The following is a 7132-nucleotide window of genomic DNA, read 5'->3' on the forward strand; positions in this document are numbered from 1 at the left end:
CGGCCCCGCCCCTTCCCCAACGGCCGGCGGCGCGCGTGGCGGCCGGCCGGTCCTCGCCTCAGGGCTGGCGCCCACCGCGTCCCGCTCGCCTGACGGCGGTGGCCGCTGGGGCCCCTGAGGTGCCTCGCAGCCCCCGCTCTTCCCGCCCTGCCGGCGCCTAGGTGCTTAACACCCGCCCGGGGCGGGCTGCCCCAGCCCCTCGGGGATGGGGCTGAAAATAAACTCGCCCCCTGCCCCCCGGGACCGGAGGTAGGGCGGCGCTGGCAGGGCCGGGGGAGCTGCCCCGAGGCAGCAGGGCTTGCACCAGAAACGTTCGGGCTGCCTGCCCCTGATCGCAGGCCCTCCTCCGCCGCGGCCCTCAAGTGCCAGGGTGCGGGAGGTTCCGTTAGTGTGGGGGGCAGCTGCCGGTGAACGCTCTGCGGGCGCTTTTTGGTTGCTTTGCAGAAGGGAGCAATGATTTTTCGGCAGCTTTACGTCACAGATCGAAAGCCTTTTGCTCCAGCTGGAAGGTAGTGTGGGGTCTGCCACCTACCTCTCTTAACTCCTCTCAGGAAACGTGCTTCAGGCCTCACACGGGAAAGGAAAGAAATGAGCCAGAGAAAAAAAGAGTACAAGGGAATTACTTCTTCAAGAGCTGTATCTGCAGTTAGCTCACGCCCTTGTGACCATGAAACACGGTTCACAACAATACTATTATCGAGTGCTACGCAAGGGGAGAGCATCACTCCCACATACATCTAAGGAGGTTTATTCCCAGCGCAAGCAATCGTCCTCACAGGATTTCAGGAAAGACTGCGTTAGCATGAAGTGTTTTTGGTCACGTTTCTCACCCAAACAGAGATGCAGGCTGCACGCCTGGAAAGTGGGGCATCCCTGTCTGGTGGTGCATGAAGCTGATGCAAAGGAAGAGAACCGCACAGCTCTGCAACCTCCTGAAACTTGGGGGTGCATGTGGGAGTCCCCTCTGTCCCCAGTGCTTTGCCCATTTCTGCGGCTATCCCCTGAAGTCGGTCACACCGCCTAGGAGTTTATCTACCATTCCAGGTAGCTTTAGATCCTTCTGCTGATCTCTCAGGAATGCTGAAGAGATTTTATTGTCACATTTATAAAGTGCTTTGAAGCCTTTGGGCGAAAGGGAGAAGAAATGTAAAGCTCTAATTTAAAGTACTTAATTTCCAGTTAGTATTTCTTGAGAGAGTGAATGCCACGCAGGGCACTGTTTGATTCAGATGATTAGTCATCTAAGCTTCAGAAGAAATTTTACAACCAATTGGAAATCCTTTGTAGTTTCTTCACTAGCGTCTTGGGTTTGGTTGTTTTGATTGAGGATCGAATGTAACACGCTATTGTTTGCTTTTTCCTGCCAAAGACTGCAGAACAAGTGTGTACTGTCCTCTTTTGACAGTTGGAGCTCTCCAGGGCACACAGTTCTCCATACTGATATTCTGGTGTTATCTCATAGACCAGACTAACAGCAGAACAGATGATTTTATCTCCTCATACAAGCCTGCACCCTGCTTTACAAGTCTGTCACTTCAGCATCAGATCCAGCTTCACTTTAAGATTTGTTCTTTCATTTATAAAGTCACTTGTATTAAAATGTCTGTTTTCAAAATTTTGATCTGACACATTTCCTGCTTGGCTTGAGGAGTTTATGCTTCATAAATATTTTCTTATGGCATCGATTCTACAGTTTAACCATAGTTACATTAATCTTAAAGTTTGTGCTTTAAGAAACTCTAAATTCTTTATCCTAAAATGCATCCTTAGGGTAAAAGAAACTGAGGTTCTGACTGATCCCTACTGGATTTGCTATGTTTCACCCAAATGGAAGAAAATATTTACTTCATTTTATATACTAGCAAAACCAGAAGTGTCTCTGCTTCCTCGTAGGAGGCTGGCCCAAAACCAGGCAGCCCTTAGTTTGCCTGTGTGTTTAGAGGCCAAGCTAAATCCAAGATGCTCCCCAAGCATCTTGCTTGACAAGCTGATTTTGGGAATAATTACAGAAAACTGATTTGTCTCCTGACAGGCTCTCTCCCGTAGCAAATATTTGGTACGTTTAACAAATGTGAGACAACTCCTCTCTTCTTGTGCCAGCTTTGCTATACCATGCAACAGGCACGCGAGCTGGTGCCAGCAGAGCAGGTTTCTCCATGAAGCGCAACGTAGTCTCTTGGAGAGGTCCCAGCTGGAGAGTCGAAGCAAGACGTGTCTGGTAGCGCTGCGTCCGACCGAGGCATGGCCAAGGGACAGTGCTGTAGCCTGGTTTGCCTCTTGTTTGGAGAGCCACCAGGCAGTGCTGAGCTGCCCTTAGTGGCTCTCTGCCTGCCTTTCCCATAGCACAGCTGTCTGGTGAGCATGGAATGGACATGTAACATCAACTCTCCTCTCTTTCATGGTGCTGCCAAGTCAGATTTGTAAATACAGAAACTTGCTGTTACACTGCAGTGTCAGTAAATGCTGTGATGTGCAACTGGTGGACACGCTCAGTGCGTGAACACATATAGGAAGGGGAATAGCTGTGAGATGATATATTAGGAAAAAAAAAAAAGGGTGTTCAAACTTTGAGAGGAGTCAGGAAGTCCTGGTCTGGCATAATTTAATAACAAACAACGAAATATTTTTCCAGAAGAAAATTTTGATTTTACAGAGATGGTTATTTGAGCTACAGTGTGGAATCCTGGCTCATCTGGTATAAAATAGAGATTTACCCAGAGCTACGTGCCCAGGCAGCCCTGGGGCCCTGAGCACATCCTCCCCGCTGCTGGAGGTCTGGCTGCCGGGGCTCAGGGCCCGCTCGCAGCCATGGGGAGCAGTCCCAGGCAGTGCGGCGGGGAGGCCACCACCAGCACTGAGCCCTGGCCCTCGGGAGCTGGTTCAGCTGAGGCTGTTGTCCTTGGCCCCCGACTGAGCTATGGCTATGGGCCCCCAGATCCTCCCCTGCACCCTGACCCACTGGCTCACACTCCCAGCCCCTTTGGCTCCCTGGCCTTGAGGGAGCAGCCGGCCCTGGCTGTTTGCTGGCATGCAGCCAGTATGACTTCTAACACCTTCAGTGAATTGCTTGTGAGTCCTGTAAATGAGGAAGTATCTCCCAACTGATTATGACAAAGAGTTCCCAGTAGTTCATGTATTTGAGAAAAACCTTAGCTTAATTCACAGATAAGATGAAAATGCTAATTTCAGCCAGTAAATTATTCATTTATTTCTTGTAACAGCTGGTTCTGCATAGGAAAAGAAACACAGAAGAAATACACGTCCCAGAGAGGTAGTCTAGTCCAGCAACAGTGCCCTCCACTAAGAAATGTAGACCTAGAAACTTTATACAGAATAAATCAATTATTTAATTCAAGCTGGTGAATGTTTTAACATTTAAAAATACCAGCCTACTCACTGCAATTATACAGTGAACCATTAAAACATTCATAGAGCAGTAGTCTCACTTAAACAAACAGCTCTTCTACTCTTCCTGGTGTTTGCAGGTACCAGACTGTCAGCCCTTCCTCCCAGGCACCCATGGGTGAAACCCATGGGCTTCCTGCGGCGGAGGCTGTCCTTTGGAGGAGTTCCACTTGCACAGTGGTGGCTAACAGAGGAAGGAGCCCTGCTTTGTAAGATGTGGCCTAATGCAGTGTTTGCTACAGCAATGGCTGCTAAATATTTGATTATCTCAAATGAACACCACTGAGCAGCTGGGTCTGGCACTGTGCTATGGGCTCAGAAATGCAAATCGTTCACTATGAAAATACTGTTATCAGCTTCTCAGGAATGGCTATGTTAAATAAACCAGGTGCAAACATCACTCCCAGCCCTAGCGTTATCGTACCAGCCCAGAGCTCCTGCAGCTGCGAGAGAGGAAAGTGGACGGCCTGGAAGAAAAGGCTACGTGTATCTCTGGGAGAGTGACCAGGTTAATGGAAGAATTAAACTCCCCAAGGTTTGGCAATTGTAAGTAGTAACAGGATTTACCTTTTTCCAGAACATGACAGTTCTGTTCCTCTTTTTACTGTCTTCATTTTGCATTCATGAGAGTTGTACTGGCTGAACAGACCTGGACCAGAAGGAAGAAAGTGTTCAAGTTCTTTTACTTTAAATTACAGGCTTTCTCTTTGTCTGTCTGCCTTTCCTTAAAGGACAGATACAAGCTGTTTGGTTAGGAGCTGATCTTATACTCTAAAACCACCCATGGAGGCACTGTTACAGCATAGTGGACTCCCAGCTCTGCTAGCAACACAAAGGAAAACAAATTTGATTTGTGCTTATGTCTCTACATTGCTCTGGCTGATATAATCTAGACTAAAGAGTATATGTAAATATTTTTGTTTTCCCCTTATAGTTCTGTTGCTCACAGTCATTTTATAGAAATTGATTTTTATTTTTTTTGGAAGCCTGTTGGAAAATATCTTTGTCCCAGGAGCTACAGTGAATCTGCCAGTGTTGCTCATTTTGGTGACCACTCAACCTCATCTACCACCAAGCTGCTTTTTTGTGGCTGCTTATTGGTTTTCCTGAAGTTTAGGAGACCAGGGTGACCTTACTGTATGTTTGACAGACAGCAGATCTTCTCAGTAACTCTTTAGATGTTCCAGACACATTAAATTCAAGGATCACACTCCAGCCATTTGTGCATGCACAGTAAATTGGGTTTGGACCTACTGGGATTAGCAGATCTGGGACAGCAAAGTGTGTAATGGCGCCACAGGATTCATTGAGAGAAAATTCTCTCAAGTCATTTAAATCTGTCCTTTTTCATTACTACTTGTTTATTCAAATGTCATATGTCTGTGGAGAAAAATAAGCCAACTCAAGATTTTATGTTTCTACTTTTCAGTTAAGCAAGAGAGCACTTTGAATCCACTTCTGCAAGACCCCCACCATGGTCTCCTCTGGACTGAATAGAGTCAGTTTTCCTAAGAAGTAATGAAAGCTCCAAAAACAGAGAGAGAGAAGGAAAAAAAAAAAAGGAGAAAGGTAATTTTCCAAGTAGAAGCCTGTATGCAATTTCCGAGTAGAAACCTGTATGCTATTTGGGTTGATGCCTGAAAATAACCGCAATTCCATTTTATTTTTCCTTCAAGAGGTCTCCTTTAAAGCATGGTCTAATCTTGCCTGGCACCCAAGAGCAAACAGTGCCGTTTGCTTCACGTCCCGTTGGACAACTCTGAAAGACGGCAGTACAGTTGCAATTTTGCAAACTACTTCAGTCCCTTCTGGGACCTCTTTACAGTGGGGTAGATAATAGTTGTCTCTGCTTTGAAGCTAACACCATTCACTGTGCTGCTGCCTTGCATTTCTGTAGTAATTTATGGTGACATTCACACTGACTTCTCTAAATTATTACACGAGGTGCAGAGTAACAGTTAATCGGATGTAGGGTCTGGCAATACCTTTTTAGCCGCGTCAGCAAACACTGCTGAAATTGGGTTTATTGACAGAGTGCTAGAGCGACTCCTGAGGAAACATACACATACTAAAGTCCATCTTCCCTAAATGTTCCCACGTTGACAGACAGCAAACATCCCATAGCATGGATGCAGTTATACCAGCTACAGGTGATCATAAAGGAAGAGTTCAGTCTAATAAAATAAGTGATACCAGTTTAATTGTCTTATGCTGATATGATTTGCATCTGCAGCAGTGTAACTATGTACACAATCACGCCTTTTACAGGCACATGAGCTGAGAGAAGTGGTACAGCAGTGTTATCAAGAAGTCTTTGCTAAACAAGATACGGCCGGGAATTTGAGCACTTCCTGAATTTAACCAACTCAACTCCTCTAATAAAGTGATTTTACAGAAGAGAGAACATGAAAATTGATGCAATTAGCAATCGCATTTTTGGCTATCTGCCCAGAAAAAACTGTGAATCAACAGGCAGATGAATGATTTCCATCCATGTAAATTCAGAGCACCTATGGATGCTCTTTTAAAACACCTCCAGAAGCAAGTAAGTGGTAACTGTGGGTCAGGGTCTGACCCCAACTAGCACATGTCCCCAAAGGGGACAGAGATGTCACACCCCCACCCCTGAGCTCTGATGTTCCAGACACATCCTCCTCTGCACTGTGCTATATACCAGCTTCTTCCCTCCAGCGTCCTTTCCTTCTGGCTTTATTCACAAATGAACTGTATCTACCTTTGGGCCCCCAATGGCATGGGAAATGACAGGCAGAGAAGGGATTTCTTTGCAAAACTGTTTGCTGACTGTCCTGCCTGTCTCTTGCGAAGAGCAAGTCTATGTGTGCAACACGTGGCACTAGTCATGTCACTCCTTCCATTCAGCAAGCAGAAGGATAACATACATTTCAAAAGCATATGTTAAACCTGTCCCTCTTCATCTAATTATCAGATGCACTCTTCTTTAATGGAGAGCGTGCAGCTGGTTCCCATCTGCTCAGCAACAGCTCACTTTTTTATGTTGTTGTTTGGGGTTTTTTTTCCTGCTTTGGGTTAAATTGAGAATGAGGTTTCATGAAATGGCTGCTGTCAGAGGGAGCCGCCCTGGTCTGCTCCCTGCCACACACCACACAGCATCCTTGTTGCCAGCTCTTAGGCTTGTTGGACCTCTCAGCAATCCAGCAATCCCCTTCACCTTATCAAGCAGGGAGAAAACTATTTGCTTCCTAGGTTGGTTCTCTAATGGCTTAAAGAGCAGGCCTGATTCACCAAAGGGTCAGGAAAGCACTGGCAGCAGCAGGAATGCACTGCTGGGAGCAGGGAAGGGAAGATGGGAGCAGGTTGTCCTTTCAGGAGGCAGCTTGCAGTTAGGGCCATGAATGAGCTAATGCCAAATAGCGGTGGTCGCACTCCACTGCTGCTCCCAGCTGCGTTCTCCTGCCCTTTGTCTTGTGCTGAATCTAGCAACAGAGTGGCTTCAGGGTGAGTTGATTCAGCTGGCTGATCTGGCTGAAAACTACTCATTTTTATGGCATGGTTAGTTTGCCGCTGTTACCAGCCAGATGAACAGATTCGCCCTGTGGCCATACAGCCACTAGATGCAATATAAGGAAAGCAGCGCAAACAGGAAGCACAGGCGGCAACTAGCTTGTAGATCAGCTCAGCTGTAATACCAAACTGCACCCTAAGAAGTAGCCACACCAATCCAGCCACCCTGCTGTTCCTGCAATAG

The sequence above is a fragment of the Haliaeetus leucocephalus genome, unplaced genomic scaffold (genome assembly GCF_000737465.1).
Source record: "Haliaeetus leucocephalus isolate CR32 unplaced genomic scaffold, Haliaeetus_leucocephalus-4.0 Scaffold577, whole genome shotgun sequence".
Taxonomy (NCBI): domain Eukaryota; kingdom Metazoa; phylum Chordata; class Aves; order Accipitriformes; family Accipitridae; genus Haliaeetus; species Haliaeetus leucocephalus.